General features: G+C 37.3%; 1 pseudogene; it reads left to right on the forward strand.

The window, feature by feature from the left end:
• The first annotated feature begins 323 nt into the window (after positions 1-323).
• Positions 324-1,891, forward strand: LOC132666452 (26S proteasome regulatory subunit 4 pseudogene; annotated as a pseudogene).
• Positions 1,892-21,409: the final 19,518 nt, after the last annotated feature.

A 21,409-nucleotide genomic window follows, 5' to 3' on the forward strand; every position in this document is an offset into this window, starting at 1 on the left:
TCACAATGTCCAATTTCAGCTTCTTGAAAGTGGAAGGAGAACTAAAGCCACTTCTGAGACAATTTTAGTGTAAATCCTGGATTTTTATTGTTTTCTAATCCTTTATCATTGTCTTGTCAAGTACTTTCATGACAATTTTTAAAACTACTGAATCTTTCCTGGAATTCATAATTTCGTTTTCATAGAAATAATAACTTTTTCTTTACACATGCATATTTATTCACTTGCAAATCAAATTCTATAATTACAATAACAAGTTCAACAGGTATAAATGAGTTTGGGAATCAACAGAACTACTTTTAAGAAGCTGACCATTGATTTCCGGTAGTGGCAGTTTGAGCGGCCAAAGCAAGATGAGTCAAAGTCAGAGTAGTGGTCATGGCCCTGGAGGTGGCAAGAAGGATGACAAGGACAAGAAAAAGAAGTACAAACCTCCTGTACCAACCAGAGTACCAACCAAAGGGACCAATGCTGCCAGCAAGCTGCTACTGGTGACACCTCGCACTCGGTGCCGCTTAAAATTACTCAAGTTAGAATTAAAGACTATCTTCTCATGGAGGAAGAATTCATTAGAAATCAGGAACAAATGAAGCCTTTAGAAGAACAGCAAGAGGAGGAAAGATCAAAGGTGGATGATCTGAGGGGGACCCAAATGTTGGTAGGAACGTTGGAAGAGATCATTGATGACAATCATACCATCGTGTCCACATCTGTGGGCTCAGAACACTATATCAGCATTCTTTCCTTTGGAGACAAGGATCTGCTGGAGCCAGGCTGTTCAGTCCTGCTCAACCACAAGGTACATGCCATAATAGAGGTGCTCATGAATGACACGCATCCCTTGGTCATGGTGATGAAAGTAGAAAAGGCCCCCAGGAAACCCAAGCTGATACTGGGGGGGTTGGACAACCAAATCCAGGAAATTAAGGAATCTGTGGAGCTTCCTCTCACTCATCCTGAATATTATGAAGAGATGGGTATAAAGCCCCCCAAAGGGGTCATTCTCTATGGACCACCTGGCACAGGTAAAACCTTATTAGCCAAAGCGGTAGCAAACCAAACCTCAGCCACTTTCCCAAGAGTGGTTGGCTCTGAACTTATTCAGAAGTACCTAGGTGATAGGCCCAAACTCGTTTGGGAGTTGTTTCGAGTTGCAGAAGAACATGGGCCATTCATCATGTTTATTGATGAAATTGATGCCATTGGAACAAAAAGATATGATTCAAATTCCAGTGGTGAAATAGAAATTCGACGAACAATGTTGGAACTGTTGAACCAGTTGGATGGATTTGATTCAAGGGGTGACCAGAAAGTTATCATGGCCATAAACCAAATAGAAACTTTGGATCTAGCACTTATCAGACCAGGCCACATTGACGGGAAAAATGAGTCCCCCCAGCCTGATGAAAAGACTAAGAAGCGCATCTTTCAGATCCACACAAGCAGGATGATGCTGGCTGATGATGTGACCCTGGACGACTTGATCATGGCTAAAGATGACCTCTCTGGGGCCGACATCAAGGCAATCTGTACAGAAGCTGTCTGATGGCCTTGAGAGAACACAGAATGAAAGTAACAAATGAAGACTTTAAAAAATCTAAAGAAAATGTTCTTTATAAAAAACAAGAAGGCACCCCTGAGGGGCTCTACTTGTAGTGACCACATCTGCCTTCAAAGAAACGGTCAGGAGCATCCTGACTCCTCGGAGGGATGAGGCTGGGAAGCTGCCCAGAGGAACCCATGTTCCAGTTGATCTTTCTTAGCAAAACTTCCCGTGTCCCTTTTTGAGCGCAGTGTGTAGGGTGCCCGCCAGGCTGCCTTCATGTGTTGGCCACGTGCAGTGCTCTCCCCCCAATAAAGTGAGCTCCTCCTCCTCCTCAAAAAAAAAGAAGCTGACCATTCAACATGTGGAAATAGCAGTGTGGGGCATACTAGTAGGCCACGAGTTTTCAGGCCATAAGAATGTACACTTTTTACAAAGAGGATGGAGAGGACCAGTTAACCTGAAAAATAAGTTAAGTGGGGGTATTGAAATAGTTATCTGTTATACTGAATGTTTGTATCCCTCTAAAATTTGTTTGAGGCCTAAACTCCACGTGACTGAATTTTGAGTAAGGAAATAATTAAGAGTCAAATGAGGTCTTAACGTTGGGGCCCTGATCTGAAAGGATTAGTATCCTTATGGGCAGAGATACCAGAGAGCTTGCTTACTGTCCACACTGTGAGGACACAGAAAGAAGGTGGCTGTCCACAAGCTGGGAAGAGGGCCCTCACCAGAAACTGACCCTGTGGGCCTCGATCTGGGACTTCAGCCTCTAGAACTGTGGGAAAATAAATGTCTATTTTTTCAGCCACCAAGTCTGTGGCAATTTGCTTAAACCACCCAGTCTGTGGTATTTTGTTATGGAAGCAGACTAATGCACTATCCTTTTATACTTAATATTTAACACCATGTCTTTGGTTCTGAGGAACACTTAACAGTAAAGCTCATTGGATCAATACAAAATTATTAGCATTTCTGGAGAACTGACTTACAGTGCAGAGCCTAAGCTAATAGATCCTGCCTGATAAACAGTATATTCAATTTTATTTTGGGAAAATACTGGTATGTATTTACAGGCCTAATTCTAGTAGTGAACTATTGAATATAGCTATTTAAATCAGCTCCTGAGCTTATCACTAAAAAATAATCACAGAGAGATCTCTATAGGTTAGACATCTTTTCTTCCTGTTGTATCTGTTAGCGAGAGTCTTGGGGTATTACTGTAGCTATATTATATAATTATGCTATATAATTAGTATATCTAATTATATAATTGGTATATGATTATATAATATAGCTACAGTAATACAGTAAAAGCTATAGGTATACTATACCATATAGTATATGCAGTGACCTTTGAACAATATGGAGCTTAGGGGTGCTGACCCCCATGTAGTCAAAAATCTGTGTATAACTTTTGACTCCCTGGATATTTAAGCACTAATAACCTACTGTTGACTAGAAGCATTACTGGTAACCTAAACAGTCAATAAACATGTATTTTGTATGCTATACATATTATAAACTGTATTCCTACAATAAAGCTAGAAGAAAAAAATATTAAGAAAACCATAAGAAAGAAAATATGTTTACAGTATTGTAATGTATTTATCAGAAAAAATCTGCACATATGTGGATCTGTGCAGTTCAAATCCATGTTGCTCAAAGGTCAAATGTACATATACATTGATATCCCATATACTATACTATACCATACACTACATGATATGTAGTAATATTATACAGTTAAGAGGGATATAAGGATTGGAAAAAAGTCACAAAACTGTCATTATTTTCAACTTATATGCTTTTCCACTAAAGATATCCACAGGAACCAACAGGTAAATTGTTACACAAACCAACTATATTCCCCCACACACAAAAAAGCAACAAATAGTTCAAAAATGTAATTTTAAAGATGTCATTTATAATAGCAAGAAAACATGTATGGTATATAGAAATAAATCTTTTGCAAGGGTGTAAGGCGTTTTTTTCCTTTTTTTTTAGAGAGAGAGAGTGGGGAAAGAGAGAGTCTTAAGCAGGCCCCATGCTCAGCATGGACCCCAATGCTGAGCTTGATCTCATGACCGTGAGATCATGACCTGAGTCAAAATCAAGAGTCAGTGGCTTAACCAACTGAACCGCCCAGGAGCCCCTGTGTAAGGCTTTCATAAGAGAAAAATAGAAAACTTTAATTAAAAAAACAAATGCTCACAGATGGGAAGTCTCAATAACAGAAAGACATCTGTTCTCCCCAAATCCAAAGTCCATTTTTGATTAAAAAAAAAAAAAAAACTTTTTTGCTAAAAGTTAACCAGTATTATCCTAAAGTCCATTTGAATGAACAAAGGGCCAGGAATTGCCAAAATGTTTGAAGAAGAACAGGGGGATTCACTCTTCAAAATATCATGCACCTTGTATCCTGAAGCTATAGTAATTAGGACATCGTGGTGTAAGACAGAATAACACACTAGAGCAGGGATAGAACAAATAGATTGATGGAAGGCCTATAAATAGTTCCACTTCCATATGGAAGCTTATTATATAACAGAGCAGACATTGCAAATGAGTGGGGACAGTGTGGGAATAGCTAGTTTTCCAAACTGAGAAAAAAAGTGCCTCCATCTCTAGTTCATATCATTCCCCAAAACAAATTTCATGTGAATAAAAATGTAAATATGGACAGAAAACCTTTAAAAATTCTAGAAGAAAAACATTTTAAAAACATATCCGGATAGAATATTGTACACCTGAAACTAATATACCACTGTATGCTAATTATACTTCAATAAAATATATATTAAAAATAAAAGTCAAAAATTAAACAACACCCGTTTATTAACTCACAGTCCTGTGGGTCAGAAGTCTAGACACAGCATGGCTGGGTTGTCTGCTCAGGATCTCAACGGCTAAGTCAAAGTATTGGCTAGACTGAGTTCACGTTTGGAGGCTCTGGGGAAGAATCCCTTCTGAACTCATTCAAGTTTTTGGCAAAATTCAGTTTCTTGCCATTGTAGGACAGAGGTCCCCTTTTGCCTTGCAGGCTCCCAGCCAGAGGCTACTCTCAGCTCCTAGAGGCCACCTGTATTCCATGCCACATGACCCCCTGTATTTTCAAAGCCAGCAACAGAGATTTTCTCCCTTGTTAAATTCTTCTCATGTTTAAACTCTCTCTGACTTCCTGTCTTACCTCTAGAGTCAGATTGAAAGGATAATATGATTAGGTCAGACCCACTCAGACAATCTTTCCATCTTAGGGTCAGCTGATTTAGGACCTTAAGTTACATCTGCAGAATTCTTTTTATAGCAACACCTAGATTAGTGTTTGATTGAATAACTGGAAGAAAGTGTACGTATACCAGGGGTCAGGAGTTTAAAGAACCAAATTCCACCTACCACAGACTGGAACTAGGGAGAGTATAGAATAGAAAGTCAAAACCAGGGGAGTTATTAAGTAGTGGCCATAGATGTGCTCAATGTTTAATGTTAAAGATGGGCTACTATAGCTGGCTCATGAAGTTCTGAATGCTTAGAACTTAGGAGAAGAAAACAAAGGCCAGAAATCTCTGTGATCTTGGCAGACTGAAGCTCAGTAAGAGGTACCATAGGCGGGGGTTACTGACCATAGGCAGGTCAATGGAAAACTACTTTGCTATTTGAACCCGCTTTTGAATTAGCGCCATTGTAAATGCTAGGTAAATATAATATAATACAAAATTAAATATAAATATAACTGAATATAAATATAAATGAAGCATTTTTTTTTTTTTTTAGAGAGAGAGAGAGCACGCGCACTATGCAAGCAGGGGAGAGGGGCATAGGGAGAGACAGAGAGATAGTCCAAAGCAGTTTCCATGCTCAGTGTGGAGCCCAATGCCGGGCTCGATCCCATGATCCTGGGATCATGCCCTGAGCCAAAATCAAGAGTCTGATGCTCAACAGACTGAGCCACCCAGGTGCCACTACAAAGCATTTTAAAAAAACAGAATATTTATAAAGTTGAAAAGAATGGGACAATTTAAATTTGGGGGAATTGTGTTTTATTTCCTATACACATATAGACCATGTTTCATTCTTCTATATGTCTACATAGCAGCTATTCCTATTTTTAACACATGGTAAGGGAAATTATAAAAAGTTGATTGTTCAATTAGTAATAATGATAGGTTGGCATTTAATACTCCCTTGGTTATGGTCCATCTTATCTTTTTCTGAGTTATCTTTTCCTACTTTCTTACTTGTACTTTATATACCAACAAAACAGAATTGTTCCTTTTTCCCTAAATCCATCACTACACCTTTGGCCATGTGTCTACCTCTAATAATACCTTCAATGTCATAAGATTCTTTTCTATTTTTAAAATGTTTATTTATTTTTGAGAGAGAGAGAGAGAGAGACACACAGAGTACAAGTGAGGGAGGGGCAGAGAGAGAGACACACACACACACAGAATCTGAAGCAGTCTCCAGGCTCTGAGCTGTCAGCCCAGAGCTCAACAAGGTGCTTCAACCCACAAACTGTGAGATCATGACCTGAGCTGAATTCGGATGTTTAACCAACTGAGTCACCCAGATGGCCCCTATCAGATTCTATCAAATTTAATGGTACCTATACAATTTTACTGATCCTTTAGGGCCCATTTCAAATATCCCCTCTTTCATGAAGACTTCTTTGATCTATCCTAGCCTCTGTTGAAAATAATCTTTTCTGCCTGAACTCCCTCAGCACTTTGTTCAAACTTCAGGTTCATGTCACTTCCTACCTTACCCTGTGGTTATTTGTGTTCATACTGTAGCTCCCCCTACTTGACTGTGTCTTTGTGCAGTAGTAATTTGGACTGTTTCATTTCAGATTACCCATTGTACCTGGCAGAATACTTAGCATTATAAGTATTTAAAAATTGTGGATTAATCTAGCAAATGAATATATCTTTTTGTCTATATCACAGCGTCAAATCGAAGTAAAAGAAATTAATATAATTTCTGCTGCTAGAGAAGACCTTAGTCTCATCAAATAGACCTTTGTTACAATTATATTGCACAAATTATTTCTCAAAACTCCCCCAAATTTCATTTCACCATTTCAGTGAACAAACACTCGGTTAAACATAATCCCCACACATGCACAGACTTGCATCATACCTGTGTGCAGCAAGTGTTGATCAGATTAATCGCCAAGGGAAGTAAGTTCCTCTAGACTGCCCCAAACCTTTCCTAAAATCTCTCTTCCCCTGAAGCTTTCCAAAACAAAGTCTCACCACATTACCAGAGAGGGAGAGAGGAAGGAATTTCCTTAAGAAATTAGTGGGAAAAAAGAGTCAACATGAAGACAAAATAATAAATGTTTCTCCTATGTCAGAAGGGCTGACGTCATCCTCTAAGGCTTTCATGAATTTTATTGTCGTAAGTTTTTATGGAAATGTATACTGAATTATATTAGGACATCATTCATATATGCCCCTTGAGATTGTTTATGAACATACAACTTTTTTCTTCTAACGCTTGAATTAATTTCTGGCTAACAATTTAAAACGGTTTGACAGAACCCTTTATCCCGATAGACCATTATGTTGTCATTTACTGATGACTTCACTCTACTCAGAAATTAATGAAGAGATATCATTGAATTAGGAAATATGCTTTTTAAATTCATCACTTATTTACTTAAGAATTAAAGGCAACATTCACATGGCACACTATAAACTCAGGCACAGGTACACACATACGTGTTTGAACACACATATGCACAACACACACCCACTCACACACACATACAAACACACATATCTATACCTATGTACCACCCACACATACTTTGTAATAGCAAACCAAACAGTGTCACATAGCGAAAATGATAACTACAATGCAAAAGTTTAAAGGTAAGTCCTGTGACTGTGAATTTTGGCACAAGATTTTTGAATTACTAATTTATTCCCTGAATCATCAAAACATCACAAGGTAATATAATAGAATAGACAAAATAGGAGGGAAATTTTTGACAATCCAAAAGAAGCCAGCAAAGGAGGAGCAAAGACAAAAGAACATATGAAACAAGTAAAAACAAATACTGAGAAGGTAGGTAGACTTAAAATCAGATCAGTAATTACATTAAATATGAAAAGACTAACCATTCCAACTATAAGGCAGATATGATTAGATTGAGTAAAAAACCAGATTCGACAATATTTTTGTAAGACACAAACTTTAAATGTTAAGACACAGAACAGTTGAAAGTAAAATGATGAAAACATAAATACTGTATACCATGTAAACACTAAACATAAGAAAGCTTAAAAATTAAGGTTACATTTATAAAAATTATAGGTGTGATAGGGGCTCTTGTACCCCAATGTTTATAGCAGCACTTTCAACAATAACCAAATTAAGGAAAGTGCCTAAATGTCCATCAACTGATGAATGGATAAAGAAGATGTGGCTTATATATACAATGGAATACTACTTGGCAATGAGAAAGAATGAAATCTGGCCATTTGCAGCAACGTGGATGCAACTGGAGGGTATTATGCTAAGTGAAATAAGTCAGGCAGAGAAAGATACCATATATTTTCACTCATATTTGGATCCTGAGAAACTTAACAGAAGACCGGGGGGAGGGGAAGGGGAAAAAAAAGTTACAGAGAGGGAAGGAGGCAAACCATAAGAGACTTTTAAATACTGAGAACAAACTGAGGGTTGATGGGAGGTGGGGGAGAGGGGAAAGTGGGTGATGGGCATTGAGGAGGGTACCTGTTGGGATGAGCACTGGGTGTTGTATGGAAACCAATTTGACAATAAATTATATTAAATATAAAAAAATAAACTGATGGAGAAGGCATGGCCTCTCTTTTGAGAAAGAAACCATGAATCAAAAAAAAAAAAATTATAGCTGTGGATATAGTATCAAAGTAGACACTAAGGCAAAACGTATTATCAGATATAAAGAGGGGCATTTAATAATGATAAAAGGGTCAATTTACTAGGAAGATATAATAATCCTTAGTGTGTATGTGCCTGATAGTATACCTTCAAATAGAAAGCAGAAATTGACAGAAATAAGTAGATAAATCCACAATTAGAATTGGAGATTTAAAAATATTTCTTTCTGGGGCGCCTGGGTGGCTCAGTCGGTTAAGCATCCGACTTCGGCTCGGGTCATGATCTCATGGTCTGTGAGTTCGAGTCCCACGTCGGGCTCTGTGCTGACAGCTCAGAGCCTGTAGCCTGGTTTGAATTCTGTGTCTCCCTCTCTCTCTCTGCCCCTCCCCTGCTCATGCTCTGTCTCTGTCTCAAAAATAAATTAAAAAAAAAATAAATAAATAAATAAAAATATTTCTTTCTGTAAGGGGTAGAAAAGACAAACAAAACTTCATAACAATATATAAGATATGAACAATCTGACCTAAATAGACATTTGTAAATTACTTGTAGTTTATTATAGCCAACAACTATGAAAAAGAAGAAAGAATACATACTATTTAAATGTACATATGCGACTCTTGATCTCAGGGTTGTGAGTTTGAGCCCCATGTTGGGTGTGGAGCCTACTTAATTAAAAAATAAAAATTAAAAAAAATAAAAGCACAAAGATCATTCACTGAAGTAGACCATATTCTGGGTTATAAGGCAAGTCTTGATAAATTTCAAAGGACCAAAGTCACCCAGAATATATTTTGTGACCACAATAGTATTAAATTAGATGTCAGTAACTAGAATATAGAAATCTCCCTAATGTTTGGAAATTGAGCAACACATTTCTAAATTGTTTACTGGACAAAGGAGAAGTCATTAGGGATATTAATTAGAAAATTAACAAAATATGCAAGATCTGTATAGTGAAAACTATCAAACATTGCTCAGAAAAACTAAAGAAGACCCAAATAAATGGAGAGATACACCATTGATGTGATATTAAGATATGAATTCTCCCTAAATTGATCCATAGATTTAACACAACTCCAATCAAAATCCCAGCAGGCTTAATTTTTTTGTGTGATAGAAATCAGTAATCTGAACCAATAATTTATTTGGAATTACAAAGGACCTAGACTAGCTAAAAGCAATCTAAACAAACAAACAAACAAAAAACGAAACCCATTGGAAGACCTATACGAACAGATTTTTTTTTTTTTTTTAAGTAGGCTTCATGCCCAGCGCAGAGCCCTACATGGGGTCTGAACTCATGACCGTGAGATTAAGACCTGAGCTAAGATCAAGAGTCGGACACTTAACCAGCTGAGCCACCCAGACGCCTCCTGGCACTAACAGATTTTAAACTTACCCTAAAGCTTTGGTAATTAAGACAGCGTGACATTGGCATAAATATAGTCAAACAGATCTACAGAACTTAACAGCCTGGAAATAAGTCCAGGTATATATGTTCATTTTATTTACCAAAAAGATATTCATGCTCTTCAAAGGGAAAGGATGGTATTATTAATAAGTGATACTAGAGCAATTAGACATTGATGTGATAAAGAAAACTTGACCCTTATCTTACACCACGCACAAAAAATCAATTCTAGGGAGATCAAATGTCAACTTGAAAGCTGAACCTATCTTGAGATAAGAGTTTTTAAATAGGACACAAACAGCACAAACCACAAAAATGTTTAATTAATAAATTGGTCTTCATCAGTATTTAAAAATTTTCTCATAAGAAGGTACTATTCAGGTAGTGAAAAAGGTGCTCCATAAGCTGGGAGAATGTGTTCACAATATGTATACCTGAAAAAGGACTTGAATACAGAATATATGAAAGACTCTTACAATTTAATAATAAAGCAGCAAACAATGCAATTTTTGAAAATTTAAATTTTAGTTAGTTAACATAAAGTGCAATATTGGTTTCAGGAGTGGAATTCAGTGATTCATCACTTACATACAACACTCAGTGTGCATCACAACAAGTGCCCTCCTTAGTACCCATCACCATCTAGCCCATCCCCCACCCACCTCCCTCCATCTTCCCTCAATTTGTTGCTCTATTATTAAGAGTCTTTTGTGGCTAGTTTCTCTCTCTTATCTGCCCCCCTTCCTATATGTTTGTGTTTTGTTTTATAAATTCCACATATGAATGAAATCGTATAGTATTTGTCTTTCTCTGATTTACTTACTTTGCTTAGCAAAATACATTCTAGCTCCATTCACATTGTTGCAAATGACAAAATTTCATTTTTTTGATGGCTGAGTTATATTCCATTGTGTGTGTGTGTGTACTTTATAAATTATAACTTATAATTGTGTGTGTGTATATATATATATATTTGTATATATGTGTGTATATATTTGGCTATTATTGATATTGCTGCTATAAACATTGGAGTGCATGTACCACTTTGAATCTGTATTTTTGTATCTTTTGGGTAAATACCTAGTAGTGAAATTGCTGGATCAAAGAGTAGTTCTATTTTTAACTTTTTGAGGAACCTACATACTGTTTTCCAGAGCAGCTGCACTAGTTTATATTCCCAATAAGAGTGGAAGAGGGTTCCCCTTTCTATGCATCCTACCAACATCTAACTTCAGCCATTCCGACAGGTGTGAGGTGGTACCTCACTGTGGTTTTGATTTGTATTTCCCTGATGATGAGTGATGATGAGCATCTTTCATGTGTCTGTTAGCCATCTGGATGTCTTCTTTGGAAAAGTGTCTTTTGCCCATTTCTTAACAGGGTTGTTTGTTTTTTGGGTGTTGAGTTTGATAAGTTCTTTACAGATTTGGATACTAACCCTTCATCAGATATGTCATTTGCAAGTATCTTCTCCCATTCTATAGGTTGCCTTTTAGTTTTGTTGATTGTTTCCTTCACTGTGCAGAAGCTTCTTATCTTGATGAAGTCCCAATAGTTCATGCTTGCTTTTGTTTCCCTTGCCTTTGGTTATTGTCTAATAAGAAGTTGCTATGGCTGAGGTCAAAGAGGTTGTTACCTGTGTTCTCCTCTAGGATTTTGATGCTTTCCTGTCTTGCATTTAGGTTTTTCATCCATTTTGAGTTTATTTTTGTGTATGTTGTAAGAAAGTGGTCCAGTTTCATTCACTGTCCAGTTTTACCAACACCATGGTTTAATAGTTTATTTTTATTGCAAAATAATGTTCCATTATTTGGATGTACAACAGTTTGCTTATGCATTCACCTACTGAAGGGCATTTTGGATGCATCCAATTTTTGGCAATCATGAATAAAGCTGCTACATTCACATGCAGGTTTTGGTATGGATATATATATTCAAGTCATTTAGTAAATACTTAGGGCCACTATTACTAGATTTTATGGAGACTATGTTTATCTTTGTAAGAAACTGCCAAACTCTCTTGAAGTAGTGGTACTATTTTGCATTCCTACCAGCAATGGCAGAGTTCCTGTTGCTCCACACCCAATTCAGCATTTGGTATTGCCAGTGCTTTGGATGTTAGCCATTTTAGTAAGTATGTAGTGGCTAGTTTAATTTGTAATTCTCTAATGACTTCTGATGTTAAGCATCTTTTCATATGTTTATTTCCCATCTGTATGTATTCTTTGGTGAGGTGTCTGTCCAAGTTGTTTGCCCATGTTTTAATTCCTTATTGAACTTTAAGTGTTCTTTCTAGAACACCTGGGTGACTCAGTGGTTTAAGTGTCTGACTCTTGGTTTCAGCTCAGGTTATGATCTCGAGGTTTATGAATTTGAACCCTGCATCCGGGCTCTGTGCTGACAGCACGGAGCCTGCTTGGGATTCTCTCTCTCTTCCTCTCTCTCTACCCCTCACCTGCTCACACACACATATACTGTCTCTCAAAATAAATAAATAAACTTAAATAAAAAGAGTTCTTTCTATATTTTAGATACCAACCCTTTGTCAGATATGTACTTTGCAAATATTTTCTCCCAGTCTGTTGATTCTGTTTTCGTTCTATTAACAGTGTCCTTTGCAGAGCAGACATTTTAAATTTTAATGGAAGACAAGTTGACAATTTTTCCTTTCATTGATCATAGTTTTGGTATTATATCTAAAAGTCATCATCAAATCCAAGGTCACATAGATTTCTCCTATTTATCTTACAGAAGTTTTGTGGCTTAGCATTTTACATCTGTAATCCACTTAGAGTTCATTTTTGTGAAGGGTATCCTTCATGTGGATATCCAGTAGTTTCAGCACCACTTATTGAAAAGACGATCCTTTTAGCCACTCAATTGCCTTTGTTCTTTTGTCAAAGATCAGCTGACTATATTTGTGTGGGTCTATTTCTAAACTACTCTGTTCATTCTATTGGTCTATTATTTTACTAATACCTGTGTTTATTACCATAGCTTTATATTAAGTTTTGAAGTTAGGTAGTATCATTCCTCTTTGTTCCTTGCCAGTGATGTGTTGGCCATTATGGGTGTTTCACCTTTCCATATAAATTTTGAATCAGTCTGTTCATAACCACCAAAATAATTTTCTGGGATTTTGAGAATGTGTAGAATCTATAAATTAAGTTGGGAAGAATGAACATTTTGACAATACTGAGTCTTTTTATCCATGAATATAGAATATCTCTCCATTTATTTGGATATTCTTTGATTTCTTTCACCTGAATTTCATAGTTTTTCTCATATGGATCTTACACATACTTTGTTAGATTATACTTGAGTATTTATTAAAAATTTTTTTAGTGTTAATGTAAATGGCATTTCTTTTTAACTTGAAATTCCAATTCTTCATTGCTGGCATATAGGAAAATTGACTTTGGACTATTGATCTTGTATCCTGCAACCTGGCTGAAATTGCATACTGGTTCCAGCAGGTTTTTTTTTAATTGATTCTTTGGTATTTTCTACATAGACATTAATGCTACCTGTGAAAAAAGACAGCTTTATTTCTTCCTATATAATCTGGATTTTGTTTCTTTTCTTATCTTTTTGCATTAGCTGGAACTTCCAGTATGATGTTGAGTAGGAGAGAGAGGTGAGAGGGGACATCCTTGTTTTATTTCTGATTTTATGGGACAAAGCATCTACTTTCTCACCATTAAATATGATCTTACCTATGCATTTTTTGTAGGTGCTGTTTATCAAGTTAAGGAAGTTCCTCTGTATCCCTTGTTTGTTGGGAGTTTTTATTATGAACTGGTATTTGAGTTTGTCAAATGCTTTTTTCATCATTTATTAATATGATCATATGACTTTTGTTTTTTATCCTGTTGATGTGATGGATTACACTAGCTGGTTTTTAAATGTCGAACCAGCCACACATACCTATAATAAATTCCATTTGTTCTTGGTGAAGTATACTGAAGTCTGCAACTTACTTTGAAATGCATTTAAAAAAAAAGATGGATAGAGATATATAACAAAATGTTAGAAAAAATTATAAATCTATATAGACAAGGAATACAGAGCCAGAGTCAAACATAAAAATGAAAGTGATGTGACTTGTGGTGTTTTTGTTATTGTGGGCATTTTTTTTTCTTTTCAATTTAGGGCATTCTAAACATTGCTAAAAACTTTTTAAAAGCATCAGTGGCAAGTCTCCACTGAGTTTTTAAAAGCTGCTTATAATTCCCTAAACATGTTACTGTTTTAAAACTCATTTTCTGAGAAATAAAAGGCATACAAACTGGCATGGAAGAAGTCAAACTTTCACTATTTGCAGATGACACAATACTCTGTAGAAAACCCAAAGTCTCCATGAAAAAATTGCTAGAACTAATACATGAATTCAGCAAAATCCCAGGATATAAAATCAGTGTACAGAAATCTGCTGCATATACCAATAATGAAGAAACAGAGAAAGAAATCAAGGAATCAACCCCATTTACAATTGCACCAAAAACAATAAGATACCTAGGAATAAACATAACCAAACAGGTAAAAGATCTGTACTCTGAAAACTCTAGAAGACTTATGAGAGATATTAAAGAGGACACAAAGAAATGGAAAAGCATTGCACGCTCATGGATTGGAAGAACAAATATTGTTAAAGTATATAGACTACTCAAAGCAATCTGCACATTTAATGCAATCCCTATCAAATTACCACCAGCATTTTTCACAGAACTAGAACAATCCTAAAATTTGGATAAAACCACAAGACTCTGAATAACCAAAGCAATTCTGAAAAAGCAAAGCAAAGTTGGAAGCATACCCATTCTGGACTTCAAGCTATATTGCCAAGCTGTAGTCATCAAGACAGTATGATACTGGCACAAAAACAGACACATAGATCAGTGGAACATAACAGAAAATCCAGAAATAGGTGCACCTGGGTGTCTCATTTGGTTGAGCATCTAAGTCTTGATTTTGGCTCAGGTCATGATCCCAGGGTCATGGGATCGAGCTCAGTGTTGGACTCTGCACTGACCATGGAGACTAATTAATAAATATTCTCTCTTTCTTTCTCTCTCTCTTTTACTCTCTCTGTCACTCAGTCCCTCTCTCTCTCTCTCTCACACACACACACCTTCTGCCGCTCCCCTCTGTTCATGCTCTCTCTCTCTCTAAAATAAATTAAAAAAAAAAACAACCCATAAATAGACCCACACTATATGGTCAACTATTCTTCGACAAAGCAGGAGAGAACATTCAGTGGAAAAAAGTCTCTTCAACAAATGGTGTTGGGAAAACTGGACAGTGAATGAAACTGGACCACTTTCTTACACCATACACAAAAATAAATTCAAATGGATGAAAAACCTAAATGTGAGATAGGAAACCATCAAAATCCTAAAGGAGAACACAGGCAACAACTTCTTTGACCTCGGTCATAGCAACTTCTTACTAGACATGTCTTACTAGATGCATCGCTAAAGGCAAGGGAAACAAAAGCAAGCATGAACTATTGGGATTTCATCAAGATAAAAATCTTCTGCACAGTGAAGGAAACAATCACCAAAACTAAAAGGCAGCCTACAGAATGGGAGAAGATATTTGCAAATGACCTATAAATGGTTGGTATCCAAAAATCTATAAAGAACTTAGCAAACTCAACACCCAAAAAACAAATAATCCTGTGAAGAAATGTGCAGAGGACATGAATAGACACTTTTCCAAAGAAGACATCCAGGTGGCTAACAGACACATTAAAAGATGCTCAACATCATTCATCATCAGGGAAATACAAATCAGGTGTGAGATACCACCTTACACCTGTCAGAATGGCTAAAATTAACAGCACAGAAAACAACAGATGCTGGTGAGGATGTAGAGAGAGAGCAACCCTCTTACATTCTTGTTGGGAATGAAAACTAGTGCAGCTACTCTGGAAAACAGTATGTAGGTTCCTCAAAAAGTTAAAAATAGAATTATCCTACAATCCAGCAATTGCATTGGTAGGTATTTACCCAAAGGATACAAAAATACAGATTTGAAGGGGTACATGCACCCAAGATTTATAGCAGCATTATCAACAATGGCCAAATTATGGAAACAGCCCAAATGTCCATTAACTGATGAATGGATAAAGAGGATGTGGTGTGTGTGTGTGTGTGTGTGTGTGTAGAGTGGAATATTAGTAATCCAAAGCTGAAATCTTGCCATTTGCAATGACATGGATGGAGCTAGAGTGTCTTATGCTAAGCAAAGTAAGTCAGTCAGAGAAAGACAAACATCATATGATTGCACTCATGTGTGGAATTTAGGAAACAAAACAGATGACCATATGGGAAGGGAAAAGAGAGAGAAAGAATAGAAAACCATAAAAGACTCTTTTTAAAATGCTTTTTCTTTTTTAAATTTTAGAGAGGGATAGCATGAGCAGAGGAGAGAGGCAGAGGGAGAGAGAAAGAGGGAGAATCTTAAGCTGGCCCTATGCTCAACAGGTATCCCAATGAGGGGCTCAATCCCACGGCCCTGGGATCATGACCTGAGACAAAATCAAGAGTCAGATGCTCAACCAACTGAGTGACCTAGGAACCCCAGGAGACTCTTAATGATAAATTACAAACTGAGGGTTGATGGAGGGAAGTGGGTGGGGGGTGGGCTAAATGGATGATGGGCATTAAGGAGGGTACTTGTTGGGATGAGCACTGGGTGTTATATGTGAGTGATGAATCACGAAATTCTATTCCTGAAATCAATATTACACTTTATGTTAACTAACTAAAATTTAAATAAAAATTTTGGGGAAAAAAGTGCTTTGAGTTCTTGACTGGTGGGAGAACTGACCTGCTTGCTTCCTTAGGCACTTTGCTGAACTGCCTTTAGGGAGCAAATAAAGGCAAAAACCTCACAGCCACACAGATGGAGGCTGACATTACTCACCATTTACTTGCTGTGGGCAAATTCAATAAGCTCTCATGACTCCTATTTGTTCCTGTATAAGTGGAGATGGTGCTCATGTGTTGTTGCAATAAAATCAAAAACGTCACCAAGGAATGGAGTTCTTTGGCCCTAGCAGGTGTGCAATAGATGTGAAAGGGTATATACTTTTTCTTAAAAGATTTATTTTATTTTTAGAGAAGCAGTGTGGGAGTTGGGTAGAGGTAAAGAGGGAGAGACAGACAGAGACAGAGAGACAGAGAATCTCAAGCATACTCCACACTTAGCATGGAGCTGGACTCAGGGCTCAATCCCAACACTCTGGGATCATAACCTGAACCTAAAGCAAGAATCATATGCTCAAGATTTAGCTTCCCAGGTGCCTGGGGAATATACATTTTGAACCTCTTCTCCAACATTGTGTGTTTAAGCCCATCAGTTTGTTGGAAGGGATGGAGTTAGGAGTCATAAATGGACTCACAGGAGGCACTGTTTGTGGCTTAGCTTCCTATACCCTTCAGGTTTGCTGAAGCCTCTAAAGGATGTGCTCGATTTTTACCGTTGTAGAAAAAGATGCCACTTTATTAAAATAGGTTATGTCTAGAGGTGACTGAGTGGCTCAGTAGGCTAAGGGTCCAACTTTGGCTCAGGTCATGGTGTCAGGGTTTGTGAGTTTGAGCCCCACATTGGGCTCTCTGCTGTCAGCACAAAGTCCACTTTAGACTTTGCCTGCCTCCCTCTCTGCCCCCCTCTCTCTCTGTCCCTGGCCCGCTCGTGAGCATGCACTCTCTCTCTCTCTAAATAAACAAAGAAACATCAAAAAAAGTTATGTCTACAAGAAACAACTTGTCACTTTCTGTTTTTTAGTCTAATGGTCAAAATTCTGTCCAATATAACTTTTCACTAACAGCAGAAACATTCTTTCTTTTGAACCTGGCGCCCTTTTTTTCTGTATTGACTTAAAAAAAAATCTAACTAAACACATAATTCTTTTTTTTTCCTAATGTCCTAAATTCTATAAGGACACTCTAGGCAGTATGGGTAGGAGTGAAGGAGTTAAACTTATAGTAAAGAAGTGTCTGCCAGCCACTCAGCACATGTCTATTCAACACCACTTGGATTTGAAGGATGATTTCTCTGATCTTGAAGTTCCATAAAGAAAACTACATGTTTCTGCATTTGGGTTGCTCTTTTATTGCAACTCTGAAAAACTGTTTTTAAGAGAAAAGAGGACTAAATTACCACAAAGGGATGTTTTTAATAGACAGAGTTCATATCAAACATCTAAGCCTAACAATATCAAAAGGAAATGTTTATTGTTGCATTTTTTCAGATGTTTTCAGGCCTAGAGAAAAACTTTGACATTTCAAATGAATAAAGCTTAATTATCCACAATATTCAAGTTATTGTGCTAGACATATTTTGGAAATGTAACAGTGAAATAGAGAAGGTCTCTATTTCACAGGACAGAAATCTCAACATTTCAAACATCTTATGGTAAGAGCAATACCAGCACGAGTGGGAGAAAGGATAGCAGCACTGACCTTGTGGAGAAGGGGGCGTTTGGGTTTAGATACAAAGCAGCTTCAGTGAAAGGGTCTTTTTAGGAAGGGACATGTATCAGAGTCCTCCAGAGAAACAGAACCAAAAGGATACACGCATAGAGAGGAATATTTACTTTAAGGAAGGGGCTTATGGGATTGTGGAGGCTTGGCAAATCCCAAATCTTCAGGGGAGGCTGGCCAGCTGGAGACCCAGACAAGAGTTGCATTTCTAGCCCTAACGTGGTCTGCTGACAGAATCCCCTCTTCTTCCAGAGGCCCACCCACATCATGGAGGGCAATCTGCTTTACTCAAAGTCTACTGATTTAAGGGTTAATCTTATCTAAAAAATACCTTCACAGAAATACCTAGAATGTTTGACCAAATATCTGGGTAGCATGGCCTAGTCAAGTTGATATGTAAAATTAATCATCACACAAGAGTTTTGAGGTGAAGAGGGAAAAGCAGAAAACAAAACAAAACAACAACAAAAAAAACCTCTATGTCAGACACCTTTGATCTCTCAGAAAATGAAGGATTTGCTGGAAGGAAGGACTGGGGGTTGGTGGCAACTAAAACCACCCCCTGGGGACAAGGATGAGATTTGGGGATGTGGAAAGAATTAGGAAAAACACTCAGAATAACCTTTACCTTTTAAGAAATGTTGAACCTAAGTCAGGTTTCTTCCTCTCTTTTTTTTCTTCATCATGCTTTCTAAAATAGGAGGAGCTGTGGAATTATACCAAGCGAAACACGAGTCCCAGAAACCCACTCACTAACCCACTGTATGACCTTGGGAAAATTATATGAATTCTTCCAGTCTCTGCTGTAAAGAGTAAATAAAATAACTTGTGTAAAAATGTCTGGAGCAGGGAGTGGTTACTTAACCCAGGGGTGATCTTGCCCCTCAAAGGACATTTGGCAATAACTAGAGACTTTTTTCGTTGTCACAACTGGTGGTGGGGTGGGGGTGGGAGGTTGGTGGTGTATTTATTATTAGTCTCTAGTGAGTAGAGGTCAGGGCTGATGCTACTAAACATTATTTAATGTACAAGACAGCGCCCCCACCCCATCCCCTGACAAAGAACTATCCAGTACAAAATGTCAGAGTGCCAAGATTTAGAAACCCTGCTCTAGAACAATGTCCAAGGCATTATAAAAACAGGAAGTATTGGTTTCTGTCTTTATATTAATCATGGTAAACCAAATGGAGTAGAATTTTTACCCATAAGTGGCCACAACTAAAGGCTTGGTTTTCTAACATATTTAAAATATTCTGTTGTAAAGAAGACTAAAGTGGAATTTAGAGCCAAAAAGAAGGAAACTCCATTCAGAAATAAAATTCTCTCACAAAAAAAAAAAAAAAAAAAAAAAAAAAAAAATAGGAAAGAAATCAACTTCAAGAAATACCAGAAGTCTAACTCCTGGTTATAAAAGGGCCCTGCTGTTCCTTTTGAAAAGCTCTGGGCCAGGACAGACTCATTCTAATATATCGTGTGCTGTAGAACCAAACTTTGAGGGAAACATTCAGTTGACTTAGACTTACATTTATAAACTTATTTATACATTTTTCCTATATCAATGATATATTTTAGAAACAAAACAGGGAACCCAGCAAATTGAATGGTTAGGTGTTATCCAGGCTTATGTGTAACTTCTTAGCTAAAAACAAAACTGAAATTCTTGAGGCATCTGGATGGGTCAGTTGGTTAAGTGTCTGAGTCTTGATTTCTGCTCAGATCATGATCTCGAGGTTTGTGAGATACAGCACAGTGTCAGGCTCTGTGCTGACAGTGCGGAGCCTGCTTGGGATTCTCTCTTTCCCTCTCTCTCTGCCCCTCCCCCCCCCAAATAAACAAATTAAAACTTAAAAAAAAACCACTGAAATTCTTAAGCAGCTTCAGTGCCAACTTTGTACAGCTTTATCTGAAATATCTCAGTATCTTTGGTTTCTCTAAGAGTGTAGACACTGAACAAATATGCAAAAAATAAGGTAGTTTTAATTCTTCCAAAGTAATATGACCATATTTGCATCAAAAGTTCAAATTATTTCTCTTCTATTTTGGTAGGGCTGGGAGGGAGGAAAGCTCTGTAAACCCATTAGCTAACTATCTAGCGCTTTGTAATGCTGTCACACACAAATCCCACTTTTGTTTAGCCTTTTTCTTTACATTGTGGCACAACTTGCAAAAACAGGCTATTACGTGTTAAATGTAGACAGGAGTTTTGAAAATTACTTTGAATTTAAGGGTAAGTTCTAAAAAAAAGAAGTCAGATCAGTTAAAAATAGGATGAGGAAGAAACTACATGTGAGCCCTGATGCCTGCTCACTGGCCAGAGGCCCAGAATTCCTTCGTTGGCCTCAAGTAACAGATTAAAGTCTAGAGAAAAGGGGAGGGACCATTACCCCCGGAACTGGACTGAAAAGTATCAGTGGAGGTTAGTTAGGGAGGAACTCAAGGCCATGGATGAAATCAATCATGTCCCCCTTGTGAGTTGGGTAGGGAGTGTTTTCTAAGAGCACTGAAAATAGTAGCTGCCATCTGAGGAGAGCCTACTGTGGGCTAGGCACTTATAAATATTCTTTTAGTTGATCCTATAAACAAACAGCCTTTCAGGGTTGAGAGAATTGTTCCCCTTTTTCATGTAAGACAAATAAGGCTGAGAGAGAGAGAGATTATGTAAACTGCCTGAGTTCATCCAGCTGGTAAATAGCCATGGTGGGATTCACACCTAATATGAGCGGAATGTCGAATGACTGAGAATCATACCTTCATTTGTGCATGTCTATGATGAAAACGGATCTATTGTGGGTTTTTAAAAAATTAATAAACTTTCAGTTTTAAGCAGTTTTAGGTTCATATATTGTGGGCTTTTTAATGCCAATTTTATAAATAATCTATAACAATACAAGAAAATCAACAACAGTTGGAGTCCCTCAAACTCCAAATAACCATTTCATGCATCTTTTGTATGGTTACACATATCCATGCAATTTGACAACAATGGAATCATGTATGTTCTTCAACAATTCAAAGATGTTTTGTAATACAGATTTCCTTTCTTCTTCTTCTTCTTTTTTTTTTTTTTTGCTTGTCTCCTACTTC

Source organism: Panthera onca, chromosome B2, assembly GCF_046562875.1.
Source record: "Panthera onca isolate mPanOnc1 chromosome B2, mPanOnc1 haplotype 2, whole genome shotgun sequence".
Lineage (NCBI taxonomy): Eukaryota > Metazoa > Chordata > Mammalia > Carnivora > Felidae > Panthera > Panthera onca.